This window comes from Myxine glutinosa, chromosome 8 (assembly GCF_964187855.1).
Source record: "Myxine glutinosa chromosome 8, kmMyxGlut1.1, whole genome shotgun sequence".
In the NCBI taxonomy this organism is placed as follows: Eukaryota; Metazoa; Chordata; class Myxini; order Myxiniformes; family Myxinidae; genus Myxine; species Myxine glutinosa.
The window spans coordinates 129,979,789-129,999,474 of NC_136268.1; positions in this window are offsets into that span (position 1 = coordinate 129,979,789).

Below are 19,686 nucleotides of genomic sequence, written 5' to 3' on the forward strand. Positions count from 1 at the left end.
GTGATCGGATCACTGACTCAACCCTACGTCTCATAGACCCTGTAAGCCGTCGTATGCGTTGCTGTGGCAGGCTGTTCCATTCCCGATGTAATGCACGTTCCAATTCATCCAGATTGGCTATTGGAGGGACCATCTTCGCAATTTGTCGTCCCAACATGTCCCAAACGTGCTCGAGGGGGTTCAGGTCAGGACTGTACGCAGGCCAGGGGATGGTTGTCACAGCACCTTGCTCCAGCAAGGCTCGGACGCGTCTCGCACGGTGAGGCCTGGCGTTGTCATCCATGAAGATGGGTCTGCTGGCGAGGGTGTGGTCATCGAAGTGCGGGATTACGGTGGTATTCAGGATTTCCTCGGCATATCGCTCTCCGTTGAGGTTACCTCGCACAGTTATCAGGTCCAACTTACAGTCATGGGAGAAGCATCCCCAGACCATAATCGAGCCACCACCAAAGGGTACCGTTGGTTGAATGTTTTTAGGTGCATACGCGGTGTTTTTGTGGCGCCACACCCGAACACGCCCATCTGTCACGTACAGCAAGAACCGGCTTTCATCCGACCAATGAACTCGCCTCCAAGACCGGATGTTCCATCCACGTCGCGCTAGGCACCATGCCAAACGCTCCCTCTGATGTCGTTCGAGTAGCCTTGGACGCTTGATCACTCGTCTTGACCTTAAACCGGCCGATTTCAGGCGGTTCCTCACGGTACGGTGACATAGCTTTCTGTTGGGCAGCCAGTTGTCCTTCAGGAAATGGCTCGAGGCGAAGGGATATCGTCGCACCAGTCTCAAAAGCGCTCTATCTTGGCGGACTGTTGTCACGCGAGGTCTTCCAGACCTTGAGCGGTCCTTCACCGCATCCGTTTCCTGGTGTTTCTGCACCAACCGACTGATCACCGAATGGTGGTAACCAAACGTTCGAGCTACAGCTTTTCTGGACATTCCGGACTCGATCATGCCTATTATCCGCCATCGTTCTCCGTCCGACAACCGTCTACGAGCCACCATTACGAGAAAATGACCATGTAACCCCCACACGAGCTCAGGCGTGACTTGCAATAACCCGTGATGATAGTGCATTTACAGAAAATCACGACCACGTGGATGATAACACGTGCTGCACGAGCGATGGGCGTCACAGATGAGTGCACTCATCTGCATTTCATCAATGGATAATTGCTAATGTCATACCAATCATTATTTGATCTCACATACCTTAGAATATATGCCAATGTATACATATACACAAAGAATATATATTAGGGGGTGCTTACCTTAATTCGTTGTGTAGGGGTGCTTAACTTAATTCTTTGTGTATATATATACATACATATATATATATATATATATATATATATATATATATATATATATATATATATATATATATATATATACATATATATATATATACACATATATATATATATACAAATATATATATACCCAGGTATATATATACCCTGGGGGTGAGGTGGAGAGAGGGCAGTGGAGGGCGAGTGAGGAAGAGAGTTTTTTATAAAGATAGCAACCCCACCTCCAGGACGAGGCTCAGGTCTATCATACCGGAGGAGGGAATAACCTGGGAGAGATACCAAGGCATCAGAGACATCATGAAGGAGGAAAGTGAGGTGGAGACCCAGGTACATTCACCGTGGCTCCGGTCGTAAGTTTGTTTATTTACAATCAGGTCACTCCATCCCCATCCTCTGGTCGGCTCAGCGCACTCCCACTCATCGTCCCAACACACCTGGTCACAACAACGCACAAAATCGCACCTCCTGTCTGCGAACCCTGGCCAAATCACCTGGATTCATACCCGCCGTACAAAACAACATCAAGCTCACCCTGTTCAATACCCGGTCCCTCAACAACAAATGCCTCATCCTGAACGACTACATCCTGGAAAATAAACTGGACTTTCTCTGTCTCACTGAGACCTGGCAACAACCACTGGACTACTACACGCTCAACCTCACCACACCCAATGGATATTCTTACATCAATAAACCACGCTCGGAGGGCCGAGGTGGTGGAATTGCCGTTATTCACCGACAAGACATCAAGACCAACCTCATCTCCATCTCATCTGCTCCATCATTTGAACACCTGGCTTTTAAACTCTCTGGTCACACACAGTCAGTCATGGCTGTTGTCTACCGCCCTCCCAAACCACACCCATCATTCCTGTCTGACTTCTCCTACTTTCTGACCCAGCTATGTTCCCTCTCCCCCTCAATCCTCCTCCTTGGTGATTTCAATATCCACATGGACTCCACTGACTCCACGCTAACCACTGACTTCACTGATTTACTCACCTGCTTTAACCTCACTCAACATGTCAACTTTCCTACCCATAACCGTGGTCACATTTTGGACCTTGTCTGCTCTACTGGACTAATTTTGCACCATCTCTCTGGCTCCGACCTCACTCTCTCTGACCACCTAGCCATCACTCTGACCATCAACATCCCCACCCCAGCACCAAGGCATTATCGCACTATCAACTTCCGTAAGCTAAATGCTCTTTCACCTACCTCATTCTCATCGACCCTCTCTGAAAAAATGTCCACTTCTCCCTTCGTTGACCTCCACACCCATTCTGACCTCACTGACTACTACAACCACACTCTCTCCTCCTGCCTTGACCAACTTGCGCCTATAAAAACCAAAACAGTTTCTTTCACCCATTCTGCTCCCTGGTTTACCCCTGAACTCCGCCTGATGAAAACTCGTGCTCGCCAACTTGAAAGACTCCGCAATAAAACAGGTCTCACAGTTCACTCCCAGGCCTACAAGGACCACATACAACACTATAAAGATGCCCTCTCCCGCGCCCGCTCCGCCTACTACTCTCAAATTATCCACTCTGGCTCCGGAAACCCAAAAGCACTCTTCTCTACAATAAACAAACTCCTCAGCCCCCTGAACACCACCACCCAGTCATTCACAATAGACAACTGCATCTCCTTCCTTTCATTCTTCCAACGCAAAATTGAAAACATCTACAACAGCTTGACCACCGCCGCACCCGCTCCCCCTCAAACCACCTGCCCCCCCTTATCCTGCCATCCCCTGTCTCAATTCTCCCCAGTCTCCCCTACTGACCTCTCTGAACTCCTCATCGGAATGAAAACTGCCACCTGCACTCTTGACCCCATCCCCTCCAGCTTTGTCAAGGCCTCCCTTCCTGCTCTCTCTCCACTTATCATTGCAACAATAAACGCCTCCCTGTCTACAGGCATCGTCCCACCATCCCTCAAAATTGCTGCTGTTACCCCCATTCTGAAAAAACCTGGACTAAACCCTGACACCCTAAATAACTTCAGACCCATCTCCAACCTACCCTTTCTGTCAAAGGTTTTGGAACGCGCTGTAGCCACTCAACTCAAACATCACCTCTCTGCCAATAACCTGTATGAAACATTCCAATCCGGATTCCGCTCCAACCACAGTACTGAAACTGCTCTCCTCAAAATCACCAACGACCTTCTCCTCTCCTCTGACGCTGGCAACCTCAACATTCTCATCCTCCTTGACCTCAGCGCCGCCTTTGACACCATCGATCACACCATCCTCCTCACCCGACTTGAAACCACCTTTAACATTACCGGCACTGCCCTCTCTTGGATTAAATCATACCTCTCTGACAGACGTCAGTTCATCTCCATCAATAACTGCAAATCCCCCACTGCTCCCCTCCCCCAAGGTGTCCCCCAAGGTTCAGTTCTTGGCCCCCTCCTCTTCATCCTTTACCTGTCCCCCCTCGGTCACTTAATCCGCCGTCATGGTCTCCAATTCCACTGCTTCGCCGATGACATCCAGCTTTTCATCTCCACCAAGTCCATCTCCACCGCCACCCACTCTATCCTGACAAACTGCATCACTGAAATAAAATCCTGGCTTCAAATCAACTTCCTCAAACTTAACTGTGATAAATCTGAAATAATCATCATTGGCCCAAAAACGCTCACCAAGTCCACCCATAACTTTGCCCTCAACATCGACGGTTTCCCAGTATCCACCTCCCCTCACATCCGGAATCGTGGCATCATCTTTGACCAAACCCTCTCCTTCGACAAATACACTAAACAGATCACAAAGACAGCCTTCTTTCACCTGAAAAACATCGCCCGTCTCCGTCCATCCCTCTCCTCCGTGGCTGCAGAAACCCTCATCCACGCCTTCATCACTTCCCGTCTGGACTACTGCAATAGCCTCCTTTATCGTTCACCCTCAACAATCACCAATAAACTCCAATACATTCAGAACTCCGCTGCCCGTCTACTCACCCATTCCCGGACCCGTGACCACATCACCCCCGTCCTTTTCAAGCTTCACTGGCTCCCCATCTCGCAGAGAATCCAGTACAAAATCCTCCTCTTGACCTACAAAGCCCTCCATAACCTGGCCCCATCCTACCTGGCTGACCTCCTCTCCAGGTACTCCCACCCGCAACCTCCGCTCTGCTGGTACCAACCTCCTGACCCCCCCCCCCCCATCCGGACCAAATTTAGATCCTGGGGGGACAGGGCCTTCTCCATCGCTGCTCCCACCCTCTGGAACTCGCTACCTCACACCATCAGAGACTCCTCCTCACTCACCACATTCAAAACATCACTCAAGACCCACCTGTTCAACACTGCATTCAACATTTAACCCACAGCATCTAACCCCTGACTATCTCCTCTCCTTCTCCCTCCTTTGTGCTTTGAATATTTCCCTATTGATTCTTCTTTTTTTGCAATTGTTTTTATGTTTTGCTATGCATTATGTTTTGCACTCTGTCAAAGCGTCTTTGGGCTTCCTGAAAAGCGCTATATAAAATAAATGCATTATTATTATTATTATATATACACATATATATATATATATACATATTATATATACATATATATATATATATATATATATATATATATATATATATATATATATATATATATAAATAATGGTATCTGTAATCTGGTTCTCCAACCTAATGAGCGGACAACATGACGTCATCGCCATGCACGTCCGCCTTGCCTGCAAAGTTCCAGAGGAACCATAGTGAAGGTCGCATAGTGACTGATATAAAAACCGAAAGGGTCACAGAGTTACAAGTGTATGGAAAGCCTCACTGCGTTGCTCTGATGAAGCCCCAACAAGGGCGAAACCAGGTCGGTAACTGTGAGTTTTGCATGCACTTGTGACAGTATCTGTATTTATAATCCGTAATGACGCACTGCTAGATGGTTCCTCTGGAACTTTGCAGGCAAGGCGGACGTGCATGGCGATGACGTCATGTTGTCCGCTCATTAGGTTGGAGAACCAGATTACAGATACCATTATTAGTAACTCCCAACCGCAACCAGGTCGATTCCATATGATGAGTGGATACCAGAGATAACGTCACCGCGTGGCAGGCGGTGCGTATCGCTCCCAGCAAGGTGCAGCAGCAGCTGTATGGGACACCTTGCTGGCGGTTCTCCACTGATGATATGAAGGTCGCATAGTGACTGATATATATATATATATATATATATATATATATATATATATGGAAAATGGGGCATATATATATATATATACAGACACACGTTATACCTCTTCAAAATTTAACAAAAAAAAATAACGTGCTGGCCCAATGGCCTAATGCATAAGGCATCAGCTCCCAAGCTGGGGATTGTGGGTTGGAGTCCCATCTGGGTTGAATATTGTTGCGGTTTTGAGTTTGTACAGTGAGTTTAATAAAGGTTAAAATTCCCCCCTCATAGTTAGTCACACAAGCAACATGTAGCCTCGCGATAGTATAGTTATGTCTTAGTATTTGTAAGCTTAGTCCTTTTCCATTGTTAGTTCTGCGTTGACTAGAGCCAGGAGAATAGGCCCTATTTCTACCGACTTTCCAGCTACCCTAGCCTCATGCCCCTTTGCGCTAACTTTGGTTCATTTTGGGCGAATTAACATGAGGCAGTCTAGGAGGGTCGGGGTGGAGCGGCAGAAGCGCTGACGGTAAGCACGAGCCGCCAATCAGGGCTAAGAGGTGGTGGCGGCGGCGTTGCGTCACAGGGCATGGTGAGAAGGTTCGAGGGGGATCGAGAAGGTTCGGGGGCGTAGCTATAAAACCCGCTGCGCCCCCGAGAGGACTCGCGCGAAAAGGATTGGTGAAAGGACTGAAGCGGAGGACTTGCAGCGAAAGACTTGATGAGCAAAGAACTCGCGCGCACTGACCAGCCTGGAAGGATCGAGGAAGAGGAGTTGTGAGCATCCGAGAGCTGTGCAAGATACGCGGGCGAAGCCCGACGCGCATGAACCAAAAGACGCGCTATTAATACGTGACGCTCGGTTGAGTTTGAGGCCGATCGCTATACAGTGCATTAAGTCGTGCGAGTGAGGAAAACGGCTGTGTAATCGCCAGCCGCACTGAGTCCCGCCCTTTGCCGTTCCACCTTGTTATCTGCCTTGTTCGGGAGACGCGCTACGACGTTCCTGCCATCGCCTGCTACCATCTTCGCGGGACGTGCTGGGACCGTGGAGAGCCGGACGGGGCCGTTCCTGAATGACCACGTCGACGCGTTGGCTGAATATCTACCCATCTGCAATTCCCTGTGTGAGTGTGAACGGGTCAGAGTCCGGGAAATAAGATAAGATTGACTAAGGCTGCTCTGTGTCTCTGCGTCCCCGATCAATGTACATACATGTGGGAATAATTAAACCTGTGTTGTTCCTTTCTTCCATTTGATCGTTTCTGTGGTTTCTTCATTGGCTAAGCGTGGTACGAATAGGATCGCTCAAATCTGGTTCCACTAACTAAGACTGCACGGACCACATGGTACTCAATCCGCTCGGGGTACTCAAACCACACGTGGCTCGTGCGAGGCTTGCTTCCTCGTTTACAGGGCGGCACAGGGAATTAGGTACGAGCGAGAATTGGTCCCGAGACCCTACTCTGCGTTGGCCCGGAAGGGACGTGTCAAGCCTCGGTTCCGCCAAGCCCAGAAAGAACAAGGGGACTAATCCCCCCTTGGTAAGTGGAAGAAGGGCGGCATAGAACCATAACAATTGGTGTCAGGAGTGTGGGATTGGACCTGGAGTGCACTTCACGCACTTGAAATTGCGAGTGGACAAAATTTAGTTTTTAAAATCAAAATTTTAAATTCGTGCCATGGTTAGCCAGGACGGTCGAATTCCGGTGGGGGTAGAAGATGAGGTAGATGAGGAGGAATTAATGACCCAGGACCCACGGGAAGAATTTGGAGAAGAGGAGGACATTGATGAGGGGCCGGCAGTAGGGGTAGAAAATGGCGGCGCCTCACACCTGGGCCCGGGAGCCAAGCCCGCTGTGCGACCCGGGTGCAACATTGAATTATACCTAATTCAACTAATGGCGAAAATGGACGTCCAAGAGAATAAATTAAAAGAAATGGGGGACAAATCCACCTGGGAATTAAAAGAAATGGGGGACAAATCCAACCGGGAATTGGAAGAGGTGAAAAAGGGGCTGGGAAACAAAATGGACACCAAAAGGAACGAATTGGAAAAAATGAGGGTGGCGTTGAAAAAGGAAATAAAAGAGATGGGGAAGGACATTAGGCACATGTTGAGCGAGGAGGTCGCATTGGGACACGATGAGGTGACGCGGTGTGAGGAACGCGTGGAGAGCGAGCTTGAGCGAGGCACAGCTAAGTTGACCGGGAGTATCGAGATCACAACTCGGGGTGTAAAAGAGCCGATGGCCGCCGAATTGGACAAGGAAAATTCATGCGCTCCAGCGGTCGTCGAAGAAATAATGGAAATAAAAGAAATGATTGGGGCCGAAGAGACGGCAGAGATAGAAAATGAATCGCGGGAGGTAGAAATGGGATTTGCACAAAGTCTGCATTTGCACCGTGATGTCGTGCTTGCTAACCCCAATAAAAGTTTGCAGGTGGTGTTGCCGGAGAAAAAGGTCCCCCAAGGTGAGTAGGAGTGTGTTTGGCGGGAAAATGGTTTTGGCGCGCTTGGGATCGAGACGAAACCCGGGCGGTCGTGGAAGGTCCATGGTGCAGTGTACGAGGGCGAATGGTGTGCGTGTGAGAGAAAAGTGTGCACCGGAGCGCGAGTGTATGATGGAATGTGTGCAGGAAGAGTGTGCGCCAGAGTGTGCGATGGCCAAGGAGAGTGAGAGAGAATGCACACCGGAATGTGTGCGGGAAGAGTGTGTCAGAAAAGAGTGTGTTGCAGGAGAGTGTGTGAAGGAGTGCACACCAGAGCATGTTATTGGGTGTGTACCAGGAGAGTGCACACCTGTGGGCATTACGGAGTATGTAACGGAAGAGTGTGCGCCAGGGTGGGCGATGGCCGATTGTGTTACGGAGTGTGTAACAGAAAAGTGTGCGGTAAAGGAGTGTGTGGAGGAAAAGTGTATAATGAAGTGTGTGAACGGTGTGAGTGCACCTGGGTGGTGTGCACCAGAGTGTGCTATAACAGAGAGCGAGAAAGAATGCACACCGGACCGTGTGCAGAAAGAGTGTGCTGTAACGGAATGCATGGGGTGTATGGCGGCGCCTCGGTGTGCGAGTGTGGAGTGGGTTGCGTGTGGTGAGAACGCGGCTCAAGCATTGACACAGACCTGGGAGCGTTTAGCGTGACGGATAGCCGACATGAGCCCTCGGTGAGTTGTGTGCGGCAGGGACCGGCGGGGATCGATGCCGCGGCAGTTTCACAAGGACCGCCGTGCACGGTTCATGCCGGCCCCCGCCCTGTATGGTTGGTGCCACGCCGTGGCGGGAAAGGCGATCGGCGAGGTTCAAGGGGAGGTAGGAGATTTCGGAGCCGCGCCCCCTGGCGGATGCGGTGCTCTGACCGTGGGCGGTTGGGCCATCGTGCGTGGGACCGCGAGGCCCCGCACAGAGATGGGGCCTTGAACCTTGGCCCATCCATGCCTCCCCCCCTGGATCGAAAATGCCGGACGGACCCAACCTATAGTAGACCAACCACCCGCACGGATCGCTCGGCCTTTCGAGGTCGAGCCATGACGATGTATTTCCGCACAAAGAGGCTCAAGTGCAGTGGATGAATGGCAATAGTGTTGGGGAATGGTACCCTGCGTGGGGGAATGGTAGTTTTACCATTCCTCACTCCGGGCCCATGAGCATTAGATTAGGGGGATGGCAGTGTTAAGCACATGGGGGGCCAGCGATGGTTACCTCCATGGGGCACCGACGCTAGCCGAGGGAGGGCTAGGATAATTGTTAGGGAATTAGAGCACCTTAGGGACGAGATTTAAGTAGTGACATTTGTACTGTAGACGGGATGTAGAGAGATTAGATGGATGTTCATGACGAAGGGAGTGTTTAGTTTAATGGGATGACGGGGAAGCACAAGTATTAGGGGAAAAGCAGATAGATAGATGATGCTGTGTGTGTGAGGAGTTGTGTATTGAGACAAATGAAGTTGTGTTGAAGTGTATGGAAAAAGATGTGAAAGCACAAAAGGTGTGCGAGGAATTTGGGATGTGAGAGAAAAGGTGTGTGAAATAATTGGTGTGCGAGATAAAAGGTGTGAGAATGCTTGGTGTGGGAATAAAAGGTGTGGAATGCATGGTGCGAAGGAGTGAATGGGCGGAAGATGGATCCATTCACGAATACCGGGGGGGGGGGGGGGGGAGGTAGTGTAAAGTCGGGTAGTGGGCTTAGGTAAATTGTTTGGATATTGACACCTGTGGTGTGAGTAGTGGCCAAGTAGTGCTTTGGAGGGTGCATGAATCTATGGAATGGCTGGGCGTGTGGTTTAATTGGTGAGTATGGTTATTGGGGCACTCAGCCACTGGTAGTGGTCGGCCAGGTGAGGCCGCAGGTAGGCTCTGGGAGCCAGTTAGGGTAGTTGTGAGTAGTTGTGAGTGGGGCCCGAGGATCCAAGAGAAGGACCCGGGTAGCCCAATGCCAAGGAGGGCATCAGAGGGGTATAGTGCCAGGAAGGGGCCTTCCCCAGTTTAGGTAGTCGCAGGAGCAGGTAAGCTCGGGTGGCGACTTCAGTGGCGGAGGTGCACAGGTGGTTGGACCTGCTAGTAGAGCCACACGACCCAGTCCCGAAATTGTGCAAGGGCACAGTAAGAAAAATTGGGGAGTGAGACCCAAATTTGGATGGCATCACAGAGTGGTCAATGGGGATTTCGGTTTTTAGAACCACATCGTTTAAAGATGGCCGATTGGCAGGGTATGACCCCGGGTAGTTTAAAAGTTAATGTTATTAGAGTAGTTAGGATGAGAGAAATTCCCTTCGCGCCATCCACATCCATTCACCAAGGAGAACGAAGCTCCGCACCAAGACCAAGTAAACTGTTTGAGTGTAAGACGCATCATGACGTAATGGGACATTGTGTTTTGTTCCATTCCTTCCTTCCTGGGAGGGATTGGGAGACGAATTTGGTTTCGAGGGGGATATGGGAGACAAGATGTAGAGACGAATTTGTAAATACAGGGAAGGGCAAGGGTAGTGTAAGCTGACGTTGGGGGGCACGGGTGGTTAGGGACGAGCTTGCTCTGCTCGCTCTTCCGCACCCCTCATGCTGCATTACCTTGTATTGCTGTGTACCTTTGTGCCCTTTCTGCTTTGCTGGTGGTGCTGTGTCTCTCCCCCCAACCCAGGACCATTTTGGAGGTGGAACTGTGCAGCACCCCTGCTGCACTTTGCTACACCTGTGCAGCTGAACTGCACGGCACTTTGCTGCTGTATCCTTTTCGTTTGTTATAACTTTGCTGCACATGTGCAGCACCCTGCTGCCACAAACTTTGCTGCACCTTATCACATTACACTTATGGACCACAAGTTTTGTGGCCTTGCACTTCTGCTGTGCAGCACTTTGCTGCAAACTCACCTTGCATCTTCGGACCACTTGTTTTGAGTGGCATCAATGTCACGCAGTTGGACCACATAGGGTTGGCCCTGCTGGCAAATAAACGAACACACTTGTTGTGCATTTTTTATATTTTTGTGTGCTAGGAACTAGAAGATTGTAAGTTTATCTAGCCCCGAAGAGCAGGAATGGCCCGTATGCCGGTCCGGGGGCTTGCCGGTTCGATATGTGCACACAGAAGATAGAAGATGCAAGACACCATCAGCAAATGAAATGTGATGACTTTTGAGTGTATTTGTATGCTTTGCTGTGCTTTCTCTCCCCTCCAATCTTCTTTCCAAAAAGGACAGGTCCTGGGTCATAGAAATGTAAATAAGGTTAGGTTTTGTGCTTGTATATAAAAATGCTGCCCACTGGCTTTATGTTTACTTTGAAAACAATTCCGCAATTCGGTTAATTGTGGGCGTGAGTCTGTTAGAGTAGCTACTCAACGCAGTAGGTGGGACATATTTCGTGTTTTAAAACTGTCGCATACATGGGTTAGAATAAATGTTAGGGGGAACCACATCTGTATGTCACATGTAAGTAAAAGTTAGTCCCAGATCTTTCTCAGAACCCGTCGTTCCAGTTTTTGAAGGTTCGACTCGGGGACGGGTCTGACGAGGGAGAGGAGCAGTGTTGCGGTTTTGAGTTTGTACAGTAGGTTTAATAAAGGTTAAAATTCCCCCCTCATAGTTAGTCACACAAGCAACATGTAGCCTCGCGATAGTATTGTTATGTCTTAGTATTTGTAAGCTTAGTCCTTTTCCATTGTTAGTTCTGCGTTGAGTAGAGCCAGGAGAATAGGCCCTACTTCTACCAACTTTCCAGCTACCCTAGCCTCATGCTCTTTTGCGCTAACTGTGGTTCATTTTGGGCGAATTAACACGAGGCAGGCTAGGAGGGTCGGGGCGGAGTGGCAGAAGCACTGACGGTAAGCACGAGCCGCCAATCAGGGCTCATAGGTGGTGGCGGCGGCGTTGCGTCACAGGGCATGGTGAGAAGGTTCGAGGGGGTTCGAGAAGGTTCGGGGGCGTAGCTATAAAACCCGCTGCGCAAATCCCCCGAGAGGGCTCGCGCGAAAAGGATTGGTGAAAGGACTGAAGCGGAGGACTTGCAGCGAAAGACTTGATGAGCAAATAACTCGCGCGCACTGACAAGCCTGGAAGGATCGAGGAAGAGGAGTTGTGAGCATCTGAGAGCTGTGCAAGATACGCGGGCGAAGCCCGACGCGCATGAACCAAAAGACGCGCTATTAATACGTGACTCTCGGTTGAGTTTGAGGACGATCGCATACAGTGCATTAAGTAGCGCGAATGAGGAAAACGGCTGTGTAATCGCCAGCCGCGCTGAGAGTCCCGCCCTTTGCTGTTCCACCTCATTATCTGCCTTGTTCGGGAGACACGCTACGAGCTTCCTGCCATCGCCTGCTACCATCTTCGCGAGACGTGCTGGGACCGTGGAGAGCCGGACGGGGCCGTTCCTGAACGACCATGTCGACGCGTTGGCTGAATACCTACCCTGAGAGCTGTAGGGCGGCGGCCCCACCCACTCCTCGGCACACCTGAGCTCCTCACCACATACAAGGCTTTCATCCACAGCTCAATGGAATACTGTTCTCCCCTATGGGCTGGTGCTCCTGCCTCACACCTGGCTCGGCTTCACACTGTTGAATCCAAAGCTTTCAAAATCATTGGAATCTCCCGCGATGAAGCTATCTCTGAGGGCCTTTCACTCACTCACCGCAGGCAGGTAGGTGGTCTTTCTGTCTTCTACTGACTCCTCTCCGGCCTTGCTCCCCCAGCTCTCTCTGTGCTCTGTCCCCCAAATATTCCTACAGGTCGCACAAGATCTGCCAGCAACCCTCTGATGGTTAAACTGCCGAAATCTCGGCTCTCTGCTCACCTTCACTCTTTCATTCCTCTTTTCTCCCGCCTCTGGAACAAACTCCCACACTCCCTTCAATCCCACTCCTCCCTCCAGGTCTTTAAAACAGCTGTTCACCACCATCTCTTATCTTCCCCCATCCAAAACCTTGATCTTTTCTACCCCCACTAATTCACCCCAGATCCACCTTGTTTGAAATTCCAACTTCTTTCCTGGAAGTCCTGGCAGTGTCCATATGTTTATACCTCTCCCACCCCCCCCCCCCCCTTCACATGCCTCCCCCCCAAAGCCCTCTCCCTCCCACAGATCTCTCGATGTCTCCATGTCTCTCGGTCCCTGCTCTCAAATGTTGTGTTTGTGTCCTTCCCCCTCTCTCCCCATCTTGTCTACCGCTCCCGATGTTATTTGTTTTATGTGTCTGTTTGTCTTTCTGTGTGATTAATGTTCGCTCTTTCACGAGCCTCGATCTTGTATACAAAATAAAAAAAAAAATAAAAAAAAAAAATCTGCAATTCCCTGTGTGAGTGTGAATGGGCCTGAGTCTGGGTAATAAGATAAGATTGACAAAGGCTGCTCTGTGTCTCTGCGTCCCCGATCAATGTACATACATGTGGGAATAATTAAACCTGTGTTCTTCCTTTCTTCCATTCAATCGTTTCTGTGGTTTCTTCATTGGCTAAGCGTGGTACGAATAGGATTGCTCAAATCGGGTTCCACTAACTAAGACTGCACGGACCACGTGGTACTCAATCCGCTCGGCGCACTCAAACCACACGTGGCTCGTGCGAGGCTTGCTTCCTCGCTTCCAGGGCGGCGCAGGGAATTAGATACGAGCGAGAATTGGTCCCGAGACCCTACTCTGCGTTGGCCCGGAAGGGACCTGTCAAGCCTCGGTTCCGCCAAGACCAGAAAGAACAAGGGGACTAATCCCCCTTGGTAAGGGGAAGAAGGGCGGCGTAGAACCGTAACAATATTTTTTTTCCCCCTTACTTTTTCATGTCTTTTATATCGTCTTGAATAAAGTCTTGTAAGATGAACAAATGCATTTTGTTCATATTTAAAATGTGGCTTGGGAAAAATGCCAGGGGCATAGAAAAGGCCCCTTTTTCGTATGTGCCATATGGCAAACTCTAGAAAAGAAGGGACATTCCATAGCTTGTAGAAAATGCCAAGCAATAGAAAACAAGGGACATTCCGACTTCCACTTCCCATGCCTCCTCCCCCCAAGCCCTCTCCCTCCAACAGATCTCCCGATGTCCCTGCTCTCAAATGTTGGACTTGTGCGCTTCCCTCTCTCTCCCCATCTTGTCTCCAGCTCCCTTTTTCATATGTTCTATGTGTCCGTTTGTTTTTTGTGAATAATGTTAGCTCTTACATGAGCCTCAGTCTTGTATACAAAAAAAAAAGAAAAAAAAAGGAACGTTCAAAAAATCTCGTGTGCATGCTGGACTACCTTTGTGTTCTTAGTAGGAACAAAGCATTTCTCTAGAAAAGTTAATATGAAGGGGTGCCAATTTGATTCATACAGCTACATGAAGAAGTAAATATATTTTAACCGATATATGTAGGGCGCCCCTTTATATGAACTTTTCTAGAGCATTACTCTATTACTGCCAATAAGTCTCCCTGCATCAGTCTCTTCTTCCTCACTCTAATTCTCCTTCAGCTTCCTTCACCACCAGTGTTAGCATGAGAAACTCCTTAGGCTATCCTATGATTCCAACTTGAGGGTGCCACACATCTCCCAAACTTATGTCTAAATGCAAAAAAGTGAAAACATTTCTGAATGAAAAAGGTATTTCAGATCATCAAAATACTCTTGTTTTGCTTCTTGAGTAATGGAACAATCCATCATGCTGATTGGAGAATCAAGGCCAATGAAAGATCTGCTTGTTGACGAATCAAGCCAAATGAAGTCTGTCATCCACATGAATGACACATCCACATCCAAACATGTCATCCACATGCATATCCAAATATTATACTGATAATAAATATGAGCACATGCACCGATTTGAGATTGACCTAATTAATTTGGGAAAAGAAAATTGACTTTTTTGTATGCATGGTCAAGGATCATGGAAGAGCTGGAGCACAATGGAATGGAACAAAATGGAAAAGGAGAAACACCAACTGCAGAGTCGAGGTGACGGCGAGAGTGATATCAAGGGGAGCGTGAGAAGGACACGCGCAGTGAACAAGCTGCTCACAAGGTGAAACAGAGCATGGAGAGGAAGGGGGAAGTGGGGCTGAAACAGAAAAGGAACAAACCAACCAACAAAAAGAGGTGAGGGAGAGGGCAGAAAGAGTGCAATAACCTGGAAAAGGGGAGTACTTTGGAAAAGGATCACTTAGGGTAGAGGGGGATGACATGAGGTAGTAGTCTTCTTCTTTCATGTGGCTTCTCTGAGTAGCCGAGTTTAGTACCTGTTGTCTCAGGGAGGTCTGAAGTGTACACATTGAACAGCAGCGGCGTTAAGACGGCACCTTGCAGAACTCCAATCTTGAGGCTGTGGGTTCTGCTGGTTTGTCTGTTAAGGTTGACACTGAAGCAGTGGTTGGAGATCAAGTCTTGGATAAAGTGGCCTATGTGGTGGTCCTGTAGTATCTCATGCTGCTTCAGCAGGCCACGGTGCCAGACTGTGCTATATGCTGAAGAGAAGTCAAAGAAGGGTAGAAACAGTGTGTACCAACATGTGTGGAAAGCAACAGCCCCACATTTTTGGTTTGATTCAAAGGCTGTCTCAATAAGGTCAGTTGCAGCTAGAATCTGATCTTCAGTACTGCAATTCTTCCTGAAGCCTGCATGTTCTGATCTGATGGGATTGTGACCTCAACAAGTGGTTCTATCCTTTAAAGATGAGCCTCTCAAGGACCTCGAATGGGACAGATAGCAGTGATACTGGCCTGCAACTCATTGGGATGTCTCTGGGCTTGTTGGGTTTTAGGGTGGTCATGACATTGGCCCTCTTCCAGAGCTTTGAAATCCTCAGTGAGGAAATGCAGTATGACATGAAGCACTTAAGCCAGAGGAGTAGGCGAGTGCTGGCATTCTTCAACTGCTCTGCTTGAATGGTATCAAGTCCGGGTACTTTCCCACATTTCAGGCTTTGCAGGGCAAACTTGAATTCCTCTGTAGTGAAGTCTACAGCCAATCCAAAGTCAGCAGACGGTCCTGTCTGGAAGTGTTCAGCTTGGCATTTATAATACTTTACAGGAAAGTTCTCTGTCTGGGTTGGGGTAGTGGCTATTGCTGATGAGGGTTCTTGCTTTAGAATCAGGTAATGACTCTAAAGCTTCTTTGCTGATCGCTGGCTGGTCCGCTGGCTTCTTTTCTGATCTGCCAGTAAGGCAGTTTACCATTTTCCATGCTCTCTGGCTGGAGTGAGTGAAGTCAATGGTTGATACTGCTTCCTACCATCTGGATCTGTGGGCCTCATCTAGTCTAGATTTAAGTTTGGTAGCAGCACTCGCCTCTTCATTGTTAGCAGCAATCTTGACTGTGTTGTGTAAGTGATCACATTTGGGATCCATCCAGGAATGTACACTTTCCAATGACCGCGAGAGATGAACCTCTTGGAAATTGTCATGATAAATTGGCAAAAGGCAGCATAACTGGCGTCAACATTCTCAGAGTAGTGAGCAGGGAGGAGTCCATTGTTTTTGTTGTTAGATTGTAATACATATCCTAATTAGCTTTTCTGATGTTCCAGCACTTATCAGCTAGGTAAGGTAGGAATGGGAGCAACTAGGGAAGCATACTTGATGAGAACTGAGCAGTGGTGAGAATTTGGGAAATGTTCTAACGCTGTCACTTGATGGATTGGTGAGGAGTCACCCTTACACCAGGCAAGATCAGAGTTGGTGTGGATACCCCAGCGGCTTGAGTAGGGAGTCACAGGTTCTCATCTATCAAAAATAAACTGGCAATCAGATTGGGAGGCCCAACCATACACAGTTTCACAGTCAGTTGATGATTAGTTATAGCCCCATTCAGTATGTGGGCAGTTTAAATCGCCAGCATAGATTACTGGAGAGGTAACGAGATAGTAGTGAACAGCTGTCTTAAGGGGCATAATAGGACTGAACAGACTAGAGAGGTTGCTTCCACATGTGTGAGGAGAAGAACAAATAAGTGGAGGCAAACAGTAAACCTGGATTTTGAGGGTTTAACAAGAATAATGTTACTGGCAGACCATATTCACCCTGTAGAAACATGGGAGGGACACAGAGAGGGCAGAGGGTGCAAGACCAAAAGGAGGTCGTAGAATACAGGGAGGCTACCAATCTGTCTGTGTTGCGAAAGTAACAGGCCTCGACACTGCTTCATCACAAAAGATCCCAGTAATTTTGAGGGCCTTGCTTCCCATGGCATCAAGAAGGGAAATAAGTTTCTCCAAACTTCTGGGATTTCATAAATGAGCTGCGTGTCGCAAATGGTATCATTTTCATGGTTTAGCATTTGGTAATTCCTGCTGCACAGGTCTGACATTCTCGCAGCAACACACGTAGGCCATTTTGGGCAAGAGAAACGTATAACCAGAGGGCACCAAGTTATAGACTTTTGGCAAGTTTCAACCAGGATACACAACATCTTGTTGTCAAATGTGCTACCTGCATCAAGTACAAACCAGCTAACATCAAAGAGCCACCTTTGCCACATGATCCTCCCCTGGGGGCATTGCTGAAACCAGGAGCAGACATTTTCCACTTTGCTGGGAAGCATTTCCTCCTGAATGTGGATGATTTCTCAAAGTATCCTGAAGTCATATGCATTTCTGAGCTCCTGCAAAACACGTCGTTGAAGCGCTGAAGTCGGTTTTCGCCAGACATGACCATAACCAAGGAGTTATTTGCGGACAACTTGATGTTTGCCAGTCCCGAGCTCAGAAATTCACCCAAGGATAGGGATTGAAGGTAAAAACCTCAAATCCTATATATCCAAAGTCTTTTGGACAATTTGGTCAAATATGTGCCATTCAGACTATCAAGTAAGGACTCAGATAATCCCTCGATGGTGGCGATGATACCCATTTGATGTTACTGGTCTACTGGGACACACCACTGGCAGGTTTTCCATATTCCCAGGCAAAGCTGTTTGGAACAGCAGGCTCAGAGATCAATTGCCATGATCAGGCCCTGGAATCACAAGTTCCAGATGATGCATGGCTTTTGTTTGTGCAGTGACCGCAATGTGCTAAACACTTTTACGACTCAGGCACCAAAGAACTGACACCATTATTACCGGGGGGCAACATTTGTGTACAATGAAATAAGACGAGGGAGCTGGCGGTTGCAGTTAAATACCATAAACCACCATCCACTTGTGTTCCGATCTCATCACCACTCCAGAGGGTCACGTATCCAATCAGAACCACAGGCAGCTCCACAGTGCAGTTGAGCCTCCTTCACCCATTGTTCTACCACTGGAGGAGATCCAAAAATGGGAAACTGTGCCCCCAACCTGTTCTCCACCAGACTCACCACCAGAAACAGAGCTTCCAGCACACTGTAACTCACCATACACCACACTGTACATCCGACGTTCTTCTCATCTTACCAGATGTCCAGAACATTTTGAAGACTATGTCATGTGATTTTACTCTCACAACTGCTTGTTATTCAATTCCATGAAAGCATTTCCTGTTAGTTGCTTATTCTTATCCTCAGTTTGCGATTGTGAACTCACTAGTTTGTCTTCCTTTTGCTAACCTTTTTGTAGTGTCTGTATACTTGGTACTCTCAAGCTTACATCTATTTAGATAAAGCGGTCATATGCACGTTTGGAGCCGAAGGATGTTGTGCGCAGGCTTACTAGATCTCGTATCACATGATCGCTGTAAGTGACTTCCTACCACATGACACCCAAAATAAAGTGTGCACACTAGGGTGGTCCAAAAAACATCGATCTCTCCGATGTTGATGCTCTCCTGGATTATTGTTAGAAATGGTCCAAAACATTCACCCACCAAATATTTTCGCTCAATTCCATCTAGAATCTCATACACACTTCAATTGAAATATGGCGTTTTTCACCAAATTTGGCTAAATGAGAACATTCCAATAGCAACCTAGGTGGAAAAAGTACATGCACTATTGTACTAAGCCATTTTGTGGTTCATGACTTTTTGCATGCGCTTGCGCCTGTGAGTGTGAAATCATCATGGTCGAAACATGTTTGACAATGCTTGAAACATGTTTGAAACATGTTCATACATGTCTGACTCATGTTTCGACCATGAGGACTTCACAGGGGTATGTACCATTAATGACATTATTTAGGAAAAAAATATTTCTAAAGTCTTTGTAAGCCTCCCAACATGGACGATTTTCATTAAAATTGACCAAAATGACAAATTTATATGTTGAGTGTGTATGCGTTTATAGATGACTCAGATGCAAAATATTTTTTGGGTGAATGATTTAGACCATTTCTAACAATAATCCAATAGAGCATCAAAATCCAGATAAAAAAGTGATTTTTTTGCATTTTTGGACCACCCTAGTGCACACCCTGAAACTGAAGCAAACAATCACCCAACGCCAAAATGATAAGGATGATTAAAGAAAACATTGAGTTAGAAACAAAAACATGGTTATGACATGAGAAACCCATTGGCCATGACTCCCCTCGAGTAACACATTCCAGAGACATAGCATTCTGGGGGTAAAGGGATGACGATAACCGTTGGTGTGTGAAGTAGGGAACGAATCCAATGCTCTGTAGAACAAAAAAATCAAATGTGAACTTATGCTGGGATAAAGTTCATTATAAAATCAGCTTTATGACTCGAGCATTCAATGTGGGATCATAGGTTAGCTTGAATGACCTCCACTGTAACTAGTCAATATATAAACGTATATGGACCTTAATTCGTTTTACTACATCTATTTTACTATATCTATATATATATATATCTATATCTTTCCTCTCTTCCTCCCG